Below are 15226 nucleotides of genomic sequence, written 5' to 3'. Positions count from 1 at the left end.
CTATCCAGAGAATGCATCCAGGGAACTCCAGACATACGGGAGACCCTTCCCCAGTGCATGTGAATGGCAATATTACTGGGTTGCTAACCAACCGCCCTAGCATTACCCACAAGGGCACTAATAAATGCATCCTTAAGACCCCGCACTAGATCCAGATACTGAACAATCATTAAAGAATTCGATCTCTGGAGAGGCCAACGTAACTATCATATTCGGGGCTCACCACTCCACTTAGCCCTGGATTTCCTGGCATCTAAATACCAATCAAGGCTAGCCTCAGCTACCCTAAGGTCATATGGTTCAGCTTTGGCCATTATGGTTCCTAACCTAACAAGTAACAAACTTTACCTCCGAATACTTAGAGGTATCCACCTTTCCAGGCCCATTACACCAAAATATTCTAATACCTGGGACATTAAGCCATTCTTAACTTTCTGGTCTTCCCAGGATACGGTTAACGATATCAGCTCGCTTTCCCATAAACTAGCATCCTTACTAGCCTTAGCTATAGCAGCAAGAGGGGCTGAACTAACCCTCATCCACATGGCTGACCCATGGTTGTCACGCACCCCAACGGGATACCATATTATCCTGAAAGGGCATACAAAAACCTCTTCTTTTAATACCCCAATAGTGGAATTCGACATCATAGAAGATCCCACTGATCCCAATATCTGTGTACCATCATGTTTAACATAGTACCTGGCCTTAACAGCACCTGTTAGAGACAACATCTATCAGCTTTTTATCACCTGTAGGAAACCTTACCGTCTTCAAAAGCCATTCTCTGCGGGGAGCAGCTGCAATTAGGGCAGCTGCTAAAGGCATCCCCCGGCAATCGATTATGCGAGCAGCAAGATGGTCCTCTGCCCATACCTTCGCAAAGCATTACTGGAGACCAACCGATCTTCAAAAGATCGAGTTTCTCAGAGCAGCCACCAGGTATGTGGTAGTCTGCTCACCTGCTGTTGCTAGGTGGCAAGCCTCCCGAAGAACAAAACACTGGTTTTCAGGAATCTATGACCTGCAAGCCGGATTTGTTCTAGGGAACAGGATTGCCACCTAGCAACAGCGACCACCCGTCTCACCCTTGGTTTACACCAAATGTCGCTAGGTCTGGTGTTTCCTCTAAGAAATTTGTTGGATACTGATTATACCCTCTTTCTTCCTATAAGGCGCACCGAGGGACCAAAAGAAGACGCAAGCAGCTGCCAATAAAGATCAGAAGTAAACTACATCCTACGGTCAACAGTTAACCTTCATACTTCACCAGATGTTACCCATGTTCAACTTCAGTTCTAAGGAGTCCAATCCTTCTTACATATGCACTGTGCCTTAGGCCCTGGGATCAAATCCTGAGAACCTCACAAAAATATTTTATTGTGGGTTAAATCCCCCCCCCCTTGCCCTCACACACACACACCACCACCACCACCACCACCACCACCACCACCACCACCACAACTACACAACACATTAAAGGAGGGGTCAAGGAACACCAGTACAGATTTTCTTTTTTTAGAATGAGTGCCATGAAAATTTTCCTTCTATAAACATATTTTTGACTGAAAATACAATATATCTCTAAAGCCCAAAGCCCTTCCCGTGGATGAGAAAAGTCTATTTTGATGGATTTTGTACAGGGGTCAGCGGTGGAGCCCTATTCCTGAGTCAATGACGTGACTGCACCGCTGTGGCTTGGAGATGAGCTTTTCCTATGCTGTAAATGGGTCCTGGGTCGCATTATCTGTTTAACTTGAGCCTCACTCAATTTCTTGCAGGAAAAAACACTGTTCGCTAGCATGGTTGGATTCCCGTGTGAAGCCATTTCCACGGACAAAAATCCTGGCTTGCTGTCAACTGGAAAGGGGTATAAGCGTAACCAAAACCTCTTAAGATCGTTTGACAACCCATATCAAATGATCCTGCTGTGTGAGGAGAAATGGGTTAATGCACACTCCGCCCTTTATCCTACATATGAGAACTGCAGGATATACAGTAGATAGTCATAAGGATACTATTGTATCCAGTCTGATTCCCCTTCAGCAACTGCTACATTGTTACAGTACCTATCTAATATAAGACCTTCCATCTGTGCATAATCCACAAAGCTATAGGAATAATAAATGTGTGGGATTGATAACCTACATATATATAGAAATTGACTTTATTTATTGGCTAACAGTTAATTTCACCTTATATTAATATAATAGAGATCAATAGTATCATATTATACTATTGTATTACTAAATAATCTGCATGAAACGCACACACACCTCTTTTTTTCTCACCAAATATATTTTTTTCTATATTTGCCTATATTTCTTTTAAAATATAGATTTTTGACTGTCTTAAAACATAAGGTTTTTAACCTTATGAAATAGAAGTTATATTTTAAACTTTTAAGCTCAAACAGGGCAATGGGGGAGCTTGTGCTGAGCGATGAGCTAAAGCACAATTGCTCAGCACACATCTCGTTACACCCACGATGCACACCGCGATGTGTGCGGAGCAATCTGTGCCGAGCGGGGCTTGGCCTATTGTTTATAGGCCAAGCCCCACGATCTAGCAGGAAAGGTAGTGCAATCACGCTCTTTCCCTGCGGGCAATGGCAACGCGTGGGACCGCACATCGCTGTCGTTCAGGGCTTTACATATGGACTGATCAGTGCTCCATTTCTAAGCGATCTAGCCAGATCGCTTTGAAATGGGGTGAAAATCGCCTTGTGTGTATGCCGGGTCACAAAAGGACAACCCTTTCCTATAAGATCTAGTATATACAGATATATATTTATACATTGCAATTTAGATGTCATTATGAACACACCCCACCTACATCTAATTCTCTGCACGTTACACCTGCCACACCTGCAGTTCACATGGTTTTGACCATTTTGAGAATACACTTGCTCTGCGATCAAGTCTGAATTAGGCCCAAAGTGTGTGTGTTTTGTGGCTATAGATATGGGAGCACAACATTAGAAAACTAGAGTGACATGTTTAGTTAGTCAGTGTTTTCCAACTCCAGTCCTCAGGGAACCCTCACCCTCGACTTAAAGACATATTAACACAAAAAGAGAATTTTGTTGCAAAAGGATATGCCTACCATATTTGGAATAGCTTCCTAATTAATTGTTACTTCTGTAAAATTTGGGGAACCAACTAGGAACATCCTGTGATGATGAGCACACTGGATGCATTTTACATATAGTTTAAGACATCCAGTTTTACTTTCACTAACCTTCCTTCTTCTTTTACACTTCCCATTCTAGTATTGTGACCCAGACAGTCTATTAATAGCTGATTACTGATTTCTATTGCTATTTATTGCTTAGTATACAATGGAAACTCCCTTTTTTTTTTTTGGATAATGCATTACTAAAAACCATTGCTTAAGAACGGCAACCAAGCATTTTCATTATGACCACCAGGTGGCACTGTCCTTTCCATGTCAGTCAATTATATAGTTTTGTGTACCTTATTTAATACCAGTTATTTATATAGGGAACACATATTCCACAGCTCTTTACAGAGAATATTTGAACAGTCCCATCAGTCCCTGCCGCAGTGGAGTTTAAAGTCTATATTCCCTACCACATGTACACACAAACAGTGTAGACAGTCTAGGGTTAATTTTGTTGGGAGCCAATAAACCTACCAGTATATTTTTGGATAGTGGAAGTTATCTTATTCTTATTTTTTAAAGATTTTTATTGACAGATAATCATAAAAATACATGTCTGAGACACAAAATTGTAACATATACAATAGAACACATACACTAAATTGTTGATATTGATGTAATCATTATGTAAATGATGCATTGGTAGTACAACACTATCTATATGTAACATAGTACCATAAACATACATCAGGAGTATCACATAAAATATACACAAAACAGGTTTTAATCACAAGTAAACAAAACTAGAAGAGACCGTCATAAATTGTAAAAAAGTTAGGTTAAACAAAGTGTAGTATGTATTTTGTCAGACAAGTCAAACTGTTCAAAAGGGGGCACCTGCGGTAATCACATCTATGTTATACCAAGTGGTAAGCTGAAAGCATTTGGGAAGTGCATCTCTAATAGGTAATGACAGTGTATGTATATATGGGAGCCAAGTTTAAAAAAAACTTACCGTCAGTTTGTCTTTCTGGAGTGTGGTATCAGTCCAGTCCATAGAGAACAAGTATGTAATTTGAGGGTGTAATTGAGTTATTGGAATCAATGAGTTATTGGAATCGAATCAGGTTTAATCCTCTAAGAAAGAATGGTTTTCTTGGTAGCTAAAGCCAATCTGTTAAGTAACACAGTATTGACAAAATTCGGAATTGATGTGATCAAGTGGCGCAAGATAAAATAATAGTGAACTAATGTTCATTCTAGCACCTGCCATATTTGAAAACCCATGCAGTTCCACTTCCCTGCCTGGGGTGTCGCTGTCTGCTGTAGTGCTTCTAGCACAGTGTGGTCTGTATATCAGCACTGATATGCAATCCAGATCTGTGTTAGAAACACCACAGCAGACAGCGACACCCCAGGCAGGGAAGAGGAACTGCATGGGTTTTCAAATATGGTGGGTGCTAGAATGAACACTAGTGAACAGTGTACAAATTAGTGTAGTGAATCAAATAAGTACAAAGAATATAAAAAAATATAAAAATATGTCCCTTAATTTCCAAAACCACAGTGATTGCTCTGTGATGGGGTATAAGGTGATTGAGTGTCCTTCGATGTGATGAGGTAAGTATTCGTGTTGTCCAGCCAATTTAATTGGACATTTTTTCCATCCAGTGTTTGAAGATGTACAGTATGTCCCTTGAAAAAAGAGGGTTAAAGTGGGGATTAGTGATCCAATTAATAATGTTGCAAACGTTAAACACTTTGAAAGTTTTCTCAAAACTTAGGTTTTTTTTTCTCTCCTACTGCCTACCTTGCTCACCTCTATAGGAGGGACGAGGTAGCATATAAAGGTATATTTTTTGAGCTTTTGACTCAGATCATAAGGCTAAGATGGCATATCCCACTCACAGTGGATATGTTGCAACGGCCACTTATAAAGGTATCTTTTAGCCTTCCGTATAGGCTCACATGTATTGAGACAAGGTGATGCAGAGTGACGCAGGCAAACACAGAAGAGAGAGGGAGGCAGGTGGTCACTTGTGTGTGTGAGGGGGGGGGGGGGGTCGCAGGCACATGCAGTCTGTAAGTGAGGAAGCGGGCTCTCACTTGCAGGGGAGGGGGCAGTGGTGTAATTAGGGGTCCACATACCTCCCAACATGACCCATTCCAGGAGGGACATATTGCTCTGTTTCTGCACTTCATTCTTAATATCTGATTGCCATCACCTGTTTTAAAAAGGTTAATGGATAAGAAAGGCGTTTCACCACAGGTGATGGTAATCATAAATTAAGAGTTAAGAGAGCTCCCCCCGCCTTCAATTTCCCAGCCATGCCGGCCGCGAGGAACACAGTAATGACAGAAGAGTCCAAACGTCCTGCAGGCAAGCCTCAAGCAGGATGCAGGAGGTAAATCCCTGTGTGGGAAGCCTGAAGTGGGGGGGTGGGGGAATGAGTTTATAGTCAGTCCTGCTGTTGTGATGTTGCAGGTACAGGTACAGGGAGTCCCAAGCACCATCAGAAAGATATCCATATTATACACAAAGCCCTGACCCTGTTGACGTAGATGCCCTGCGGGAGGCAGCAGTGAGTTCAGGGGGAAACCTCAGCCTGCAGCATAGGTCGGCTGCTGCTGAGAGAAGGGGGTGAACTTAGAGAATACCCTTTCTCTCTCCGTCACCCACTAACTCCCTGTCATCCTTTTCCTCTCTGTGTCTGTCACTCCATCTCTCTGTGTCACCCTTTTCCTCTGTGTGTCAAGTCTGTCCTCCTTTTCCATCTCCGTGGCAGCCACTATCCCTCTCCGTGTCACCCTTGCCCTCTCCATGTCACTTTTACCCTCTTCGTGTCACCCTTACCCTTTCTGTGTCACCCATTATCTCTGTGTCACCCTCTACCTACTGGAGGGGGGGTTTGATGAAGTAGATAGAAGCACCTCTAGACACGAGGTCACCTGCCCCTGAGTGAGCTCTGCAGTGGCCAGTGTCTGTGCACGGATGACTGCCAGCGGCTATCTGTCTGCTGTGCTGGAGACTGGGGAGGAGCTGTGTGCCACCCTCCATCTGGCATCCCGGCACAGCGGCAACATGAGCATTCTATACACGATACTGCTCCTCTTAAGGAGCCGCCGGGTGCCCACTCATAACAATATGTCAGCAAGCGCCCGGCTTATGAGGTGGACAGCTGCAGCGCCCCCTAGATTGAGGCTCCACACAGCGGACCATACCCCAGCTCCGAGTCCTACCAGGCAGTGCCAGGCCCCTAAATTGGTGCAGCGCAGCACCCTACCGCCTCATTAAAAAAAAAAAGTCAAACTATTTTCAATAGGGTACAGGCATAGAGGATGCAGGGTGTGGCCTGTTGGCTCCTCAGGCCCCCCAAGCAGTTGCACCCTCTGCCTCTGCCACTGCCTCCACAGAAAAAATACAAATAAACCCCACATAAAGAAAATAAAACACAATAACCCCAAACTTATTGGCACCTATAGGAAAAACATTGGCCTCCTACAGGTAAAAAATAAAACACCTTGCCACTTTGGCCCCAATAGAAAAAAATAATAACCCCCCCCACACACACAGAAAAAAAAATACTACACACATCTCCCTAGCCTCCTGCCTACATATAACTGATCTGACATGTCAGTAGCAAAAGCCGTGGTGTTTGGCATGGTGAGAGTCTTCAAAGTGAAGACTGGGGGGTAAATATATGAAGCTCGGAGAAGTGGAATCTATCCCCATAAAGAACGTTATGAACAAGGTGATGATGCACCAGCCAATCTGCTCCAATCTGTCAATTTACATATTGGAGCTGATTGGCTGGTGCATTATCAACTTGCACATAATGGGGCAGATGTATGAAACTCCATTTAACGTTTTGTAAATAAGGGGTCCCGTTTCTCCAGCATAACGTGGAGAAGCGGGCACCCATTATGTGCAGATGTATTAACAGAAGCTGGGCTAGCGTTGTCCCCACAATGGGGGATAGGACAACGCTAGCCCTTGGCTGGTGAAGCGGCCGGGACGATTTAACGCCTGGGCGGCTGTTAATACATTGCCCCGGTCGCTGAACACTAGGGGGGGATTACAGGGGACAGCCCTGCCGAGCGTAACTTGGCAGGCTGTCACTAGCACACGTTAGGTGCGCTAGTGATACATTAGTATAAACAGAATCCCCCAGTTAACCAGCGTTGCATTTCTGCACTTAACGCTGGTGCATACATCTGCCCCAATGTTCTCTATTGAGAAAGATACCATTTCTCCAAGCATCAAACATTTACCCCTGGGTGCGGGGACGGGTCCGGTGGGTGAAGGGGCGAGAGTGCCGGGACTGGTCAGGTGGGGTCAGATGTAAATGACGGATGTTAGGCCGGTTTGGTTACCGCACCCCTTCTCATAACCACAAATTTCTTACATTCAAGTTCAAACTCACACACCCACAGTGATGAGCAGCAGCCTGCCCTCATGTGGTGTGTTACAATTTAGCATACACACCAGTGCTCAAGCAGTGCCATCCAGCTGCCCTGATTGTACAGAGAATGTCCGCCAGCCGGGAAGCTCAGCATCCTTTTTCCTGTCTCCGGCACATGCGGTTAAGGGAGGCTCCATATTTCAGAAACTGTACTGGCCATGTTATTCTGATTAATAACACCTTGGGAAAGATGAAAGGGGTTCTAAAATAAAGGCAGTCATCACCTTCCAGAAAGGAGGTTGGTCTGCACAAGGTCATTGCCAAAAACATTTAAAAGGTGCTATATGTATATTTATGCCCCAAAACTTGACTTTGCCAAATGTTAAATGAGGCCAATTGTACAGTAAATCATAACTATTATGGGGTTTTCATCCCTATGAAAGCAATATGTTTGGCAGATGCATATGATAAAAAACTAAAATTCCAATCTAATACCACTTAAAAAGCCACTCCATATTTATTTATATATTTTACTCTAAAATAGAGAGAAAAAAAATAGATTCATCCTGATTGTTAGTTAGGCTTTATAATGAGAGTGAGGGGACACATCGGGGAAAATTTACTAATATGAAAAACCTAGTTTTTCGTATTAGTATTTTCCCTACGACTGCATACGACTGTTTCAGCCGTATGCAAAGTTGTGTTCCGGAGGGGAATTTACAAAGCAGTCATATACGACTGCTTTGTAACCCTCCGATGTCGTATTAATTCGTATTAGCTGGCCGTATATACGGCTGCTGATACGAATTCCTACAGGCAGTCTGCATGGATCAGTCAGATCCGTGCAGGCTGCAAGGTGTAAAAAAAATATATAAATAAATAAATAAACCGGCGTGGGGTCCCCCCCCCCCGCAGCCATAACCAGCACCAGGCTGAAAGAGCCGGGTCCGGTAATTAAAAATCAGGAACCCAACAAATAGGGATTCCCCGATTTTTAACAACCAGCCCCAGGCTCCAGGTCCGGGGCTGGTTCCCAAAATATGGGGGACAAAATGAGTAGGGGTCCCCCATATTTTAAGAACCAGCCCCAGGCCAAACCAGCAAGCAGGGTAATGTCACAGCCGGGGGACACTTATTATATAAGGTCCCGCGGCCAAAACATTCATCCCTACTGACCAGTCAGCCTGGCCAGGGGCCCTGGGGGAGTGGGGACCCCAATAAAGGGGTCCCCCCTCCTCCAGGACTTACCTGACCAGGCTGAAGCCTGGTGCTGTCCCAGTTGGCCCTGTGCGGTGGCCACCGGGCTGATTGAAGTGTAAAGAAAATAGATGAAAAACTATTGTTTAAAACTGTGGAACTATGAGTCCCAGCAAGCCTCCCCCACAAGCTGGGACTTGGAGAACCAAATGTCCCAGCCTGCGGGGCATTAAAGGGCCCGCTGGCACTTGTAGTTCCACAGTAATAAAAATAGTAAAATAAACACACACTGACACAATGAAAATAAAACTTTAATTCATCCAAAGCCCACACATACTGATACTTACCTATCTTGAGCCCGTAGGTAGCCCTCGGTCCTGGTGTCCGGTATCCTGTGTCGTCCTCTATGTCCATGTCGGTGGTCCGTGTCGTCCTCCAGGTCCATTGCGTTGTCCGGGTCTGAAGTAATCCATGGTGGAGCTGTGATAGGAAATCCTACTCACCTGGTCCTGTGGCGAAGATCTCTTCTCTTCGATCCGCCGTAGTCCAGGTATTGTTCAGCATGTCGGCGCTCCCCGCGCTCTCCGCATCGGACTAAGGAGACACGCAGAGATGTTTTATCTTCCGCGCCTCTTTTTAGAATGATTTCTATTGGCCGCCTAGCGGCCAATCAGGAGCCAAGAAAGTCGGCTCCTGATTTGCCGCTAGGCGGCCAATAAAAATCATTCTGAAAAGAGGCACGGTAGATGAAGGATCTCTGCGTGTCTATTTTTGGTGTCCATGTTGACATGACATGTGCCGCCAGGTGATATTTCATGCACTACCATCCACTAGGGTGTTGTGGGGGAATAAAATAGTGCTCCGGGTGCAGTGAGGCATGGCGAGCACAGAGAGCCATGCGAGGGGGCATGGTTCTATGCTTTAGTGTTTATGTTGACTGTGTTGACATTCCAGTTACAAACAAAAAACATGTTGACTTTTCCGATGTTGACCTTACCCATGTTGACCTAATGACCCTGTTGACCTAAAGTTATGTTGACATTCCTGCATGTCGACCTTAACTCATGTCGACCTAATGCTTGTCGACCATAATGTTGGTGACCTAATGATCCATACCCATATGAGGATGAGGAGGTGTGTTTTATTGAGCAGGGATTGGTGAGGGCAAGACCTGTTTTCCCATTTTCAACTAGAATAAATCCAGTAAAGGCTGCGCTGATAATAAAATGACAGAACAGCACACACATCACACCTCTATTTACTAATCTTTTTAAATAAATCTATTAAGCAAATACACTTTATTATCTGTTGTGTGTCATGTTTGAGCTTTTTAAAAAATTCTCTTTATTTATAACAGCAGAGTACGTAAAAATGTTTTACATTTACCAGTTAAAGACAAGAACAAAAATTGCCAATGACAGTAAACAATGTCATGAGTGGCCAGTGTATGATATAATCTGTAATGTGTATGAAAATGTTTTTAACCCTTTGAGTGCCAAGTGAATTTGTCAAAATGGGTGTGAAAATTGCCAAACAAACATTTTTATTCATCATAATAACGTGAAATGTTTACCATATATATATATATATATATAGGAAATATACATTTTTTTTACACAACATTACTTATTTGTATCTATATATCTCACAGAGATGTTGGTATTTAAAGGGTTAATAAAGCATCTTTCTAAAGGTAGTTGGTTAATTTAAACTTTATAGTGACCTCTGTACAATGGAGTTGTACTAAGCCTTGGAGAGAGAGAAAGTGGAAAGAGATAATGTACCAGTCAATCAGCTCCTGTCATTCTTCAAACGGGAGTGGATCATGAGGTCTACAGTAACAAGGTCAACAGTAATTGGATCAACCACTATTGGATGGCAGTGTCAATGCTGTAGGTCGACATGGACGAGGTGGACAGAAGCAAAAAAAGTTAACACGGAAATGGTTGACACATGAAAAGGTCAACATGTTTTTTTTTACAGGGTTTTTGTCAGCATATGTCGACATGAACCCACAATTAGTGTAACGCTTCATTAGTTATGCTTCAGGAACTTTACTGTTCCCATTTGTAGTCCAAGGGTTCGTAAAGTATGAACAAGTTATCTGACTGAAAAAAATCGTGAAAAACTCATGTCGACCTTTTCATGTGTCAACCTATTGCTTGTGTTGACCTAATGCATGGCTATCTTTTGACCTTGCCGACCAATAGGGGTTGACCTATTTACTGTCTACCTAATTACTGTCGACCTAACAATGGCCCTTATTCTGGTTGGTGCGGTAATATCCGCGTGCGTTCGTGCCGCCGATGTTTTGTGTCTGCGCATGTGCAGAGGCGTCTCTGCGCATGTGCGAGCGGGACGCACGGCCACATTCCGCATGAAATGTGTACACTACGAACAGGGGTTGTAGAGGGGTGTGAAGGGCTGTTTGGGCTCATTACCATATGTTTACACCCCGCATTTTATGGGCGTTCCCATGCAAACAATGGGCGTACGTATGGTAATGCGGCCGTGACGCACGTGTAGGGGGCGGACATATGACATTGCCGGATGTCAGCTGCCCGCCCAGATCCCTGCTTTTGCATGGAGAAATGCCCGTGTGGTCTGAGGTTGCGGGAGCTGCCTGGCCACTCGGTCCTGCATTCGATGGTCTGCGACCATCGAATGATGGGAGAGGTTCCCTGAGATGGAGAAGGTGTATTCATGAGAAATACACGTGCGGTCCGTTCGGACAGTTTCTTACCGCGTTCGGACGGAGTTGGCGATCCGTATGGAAGGCAGGGTTTAGGACGCACGGTGCTGGCCGCATATTCGGATCCGGCCGCACCGATCAGAATAACGGCCAATGTGAGCCAATTTCAAACACTCTTCACGGCTTAGAATGTCTACCCCTTTCACTTTCACCCCTTTTTAAGAAGATTTAAATGGCCAATGTATAATGATTGAAGTCTGGTTGGTGGCAGTGAGGAATTATTAGACAGTAGGGGGCCCTTTTATTATGGATCAGACACAGAATATTGTCGACCTGGATTGCATTGTGATCCAATCATGGGATGGATCATCCTACACAGGCAGGGACAGGGCCCAGAAAGGGGCCCGTCCCTGTGATGCACTCAGCCGAGTATGTATACAAGGTCAGCGCTGACCGCACTACCCACCAGTACTATGGTCTGTAGCCCATAGTCTACAAGGGGCTACCGCCATCTCTAAATGGCGGTAGCCCAGGAACCCGATACGATGCTGCCCAATGTATCAACATAGAAACCTATGGGGGATGCGGCCGGCGCCGCTGCAGGAGGGATCGGAGCATGGATTAGAGATACTTGCTGCGGTCCCTCCTTGATAAATTCAGGTGTTACAGGTGTTATCGGGGATGTAGCCGCAAATATTAAATGATGACTGGGTCCCTAGGTGAGATACAGATCTAAAAGGATATTAGCCAGGGGATTTTGACATGATTTTGAGTTTATGAAGGGTGGTGTTGTTGAGGGCCTTTAGATTAAATCAGATAATTAGAAATTGATTCAGTTAATGCCCTTTCAACTTTTCTTTCCCAAACAACTGCGAACCACTGCCCCCCCCCCATACACTGTTTTGACATTTAACTCGGTCACTGCTACCTCTCCTTACCATACAGCAGTACACTACAATCTTTTTCACCTTTGGCTTCTTGTGACAGGAAAAATATGGAGGACTGCAGCTCTGTTGTAAACAGCAGGGAAAGCAGGAGACATGTGGAGAAGCATATGTTCACCTACAGTGGAAAACGGTGTGAGCAATGGACCGCAGATTTATAGTTTACTTTTCATGGTATAAAAATAATTTATAAGGTGCAGCGGTTAGTAAACTCAGGATGTAACAGGAGAATTAAAGGAATAGGAATTTTTTTCAGAGCCGAGTTCTAAAATGAGGCAAAAACGTTCCAGTATCATATCATTAATTATACCAATTTGATGTACATTTCAAGCAAATCGGAGTAGAAATTACCTAATAAATAAAAGGCTTTGCATTCTGGATAGAGCATATTCAGTGTCAGGGTCAGAACAATGTGGCCTGAGCAGCCAAGTGACGTCACTGACTGATATCATAAACGATATTGGTCAGTGTGTAAGCACTTTATGGTTGTCCCAAGACACTGATATAGTTAACTATATCGGCGGCCACAGGAATCTGTCATGCTGGTTACACACTGGGCGATGACCGCTGATAAAGCAAAGTATATCAGTGCTGCCGCTGGAGTCACAATATAATGCATACACACTGAACGATATCAGTTAGTGACATCACATGCTCCCCACTCCGTACATGCAGTCATTGAATATAGAGTTAAGATTGAACTGCATGTATAGACATCAGGGGAGTGGAAGGGGGCGGTGTGCTGATGCAGAATGATTTGCATTATATATCATTAACTAAATCTATATAATCCATATCATTAACAATTTATCGCCCGGTGTGTACGCAGCATTAGAAGTTCAACAACTGACTTCAGCAAGGATGCATCTCTTAGAAACATCCTTAATTTTGTTATGTCAGACTCAGGGAAGCCGTGCCTTATGGTAGAACAGGGCCTGGGTAGGGGACTGGTAATACTCCTCTGGCGTCCCTTGTAGCATTGTATTCAGGCTTGCCGGATCGGTAAAGACTAGATCCCCTTCAAGTTTGTTTACAGGATGTGACGTTCGGTGAGGGCGGAAGTTGTTAGATGTCCTCACAACGTTTTGTGTTTTATCTGTAATTCACGTAGGTGTAGGTTATTTTGTTTTATTTTAGCTGCATTGTACCCTCGTGGGCTCGCTTAAGGCACGGTGGCCTTCGTTCGCCACAGATTTATATCCCCCCTCCAGGTATATACGTGGACCCAGTGCATGATGGGATAATTGACAAAACTGAACGGGATCTAGACACTACCTTACCAGATCATCCCTCCAAAAAGGGACACATATACCAATTATTGTTAAACATACAAATGATTGCACTGTGCTATCAGTAAAAGCAGCTCAGTAAAAAAGGCAAATAAAATGTGGTTAAGTGAGCGCTAATATATATGATGAAGGGTAATAAAATAAAATGGGTGAAGAAAAAAGAAAATAAAAGAGAAAGAACAAAGCACCTTAAAATAAAAAAAGGGTACTTATGTATTATCTGGGCTCCCATGTTAAATGCACCCCATTTTTTCATACCCCTACTATCCAACTACGCATGGAGCTGATTTTATATAGTGTGGCGAGCGCAGCGAGCCACCGTGCCCGATGGTGGCGAGGGGACGCAGTCTCATAAGAAAAACGGGAGCCCAGATATTACATAAGTACCAAAAAATGAGAATGAGATAATTATTATAAATGTTTACAGCTCTTCTTGAGCTATATGGAATGTCCGTGGTACCTGTACTGTCCCTACCTCTATGCATCAAGTTCCATTGGCAGGGGGAGACTGAAGGTTCCGCCAAGACGCTGCTGTTGTTTCCCTGCCCCCGCCAGATCCTGCATCACCAGGGCGACCCTGGTTTAATGTGAAAGCGCGGAATCGAGACCCCAGGTCTGACCTGGCTTACCTGTTGTAACCACACCTCTAAGCTCTGTGCTAACTTTATAAATAGGTGAATGTAAAACTGTGACAAGGCCCGATTAAAAATTTAGAGATAGAGGAAGAAATATTTTAAAATCAATTGCAAACCTCCAAGATAGAAAGTTAATTAGCTGCAGTCACAGTTCCCATATTATTCAGTGAGTGAACTATTATACCCCTTTCACATCGCAACTAATTACCGGGTACAAGCCAGTTAGACACGGTAATTAGTGTGATGTGAAAGGGGTTACCATGTCCCGTACATGGGTAGCAACACAGAAAATAAAGCAGAGTTCTTACCGGTTCATTGCCGTGTTGCTTGGCGTTGTGGACAGGTTAAACGGGTCGAGTGACTAGTTTCCGTTAACACTATGGAGGAAGCAGCGCTTGGAGCAGTCCCCGGATGATGTCAGCAATAATGCTGGTTTGCTGTGGGGATGTGAACATCCCAAAATGCAGGTTTGTGCCGAGACTGAACCGTTTCAAAGTCCCGGTGTGAACCTGCATTTTGCGATGTGAAAGCAGCATTATTTAACACAATCAGTTTCAACTAAATTAATTTGCAATGAAGTACATTTCCATGGCCTCAATGCAGGAAAAGATGGGGATACATAACCAATTCTTGACTGTAAGCAACTGCAAACGAAAAAAAAAAAAACAACAACATGTTGTTGCACGGAAGGAGTTAAATAATAATTACATAGCAGAGACAAGTGCCAAAGTCTACAAGTCCAGACAGCAGGGCAGAACACTGTGTGGAATGTATTGTTACTGCATGAATGTGCTTTTCTATCTGCTGCTGAACATAGGGGATTCTAGCATTTTACAGAGATCTTTGTACTTACAAACAAAACCATTATGATAGCACAGTATTGCTATTTATTACTGCATAGATAAATGTTGGTAATAAAATAATTTTGAACCTATTCTGGAAC

The 15226-nt window shown here is 43.9% G+C and overlaps 1 long non-coding RNA gene across 1 annotated transcript; it reads right to left on the bottom strand.

Moving 5' to 3' along the window:
* Nucleotides 1-4574: 4574 nt before the first annotated feature.
* On the bottom strand, nt 4575-14744 carry LOC146028053 (uncharacterized). The gene is made up of 3 exons (XR_014455179.1): nt 14592-14744; nt 12384-12477; nt 4575-4818 (listed from the first exon to the last, which is right to left on the bottom strand). It is a non-coding gene; the product is annotated as an uncharacterized LOC146028053 (long non-coding RNA).
* Nucleotides 14745-15226: the final 482 nt, after the last annotated feature.

The sequence above is a fragment of the Crinia signifera genome, chromosome 1, assembly GCF_055691185.1.
Source record: "Crinia signifera chromosome 1, ASM5569118v1, whole genome shotgun sequence".
In the NCBI taxonomy this organism is placed as follows: domain Eukaryota; kingdom Metazoa; phylum Chordata; class Amphibia; order Anura; family Myobatrachidae; genus Crinia; species Crinia signifera.
The sequence above is the reverse complement of the archived record's forward strand: the minus strand, read 5'-3'. Positions and strand labels throughout refer to the sequence as shown.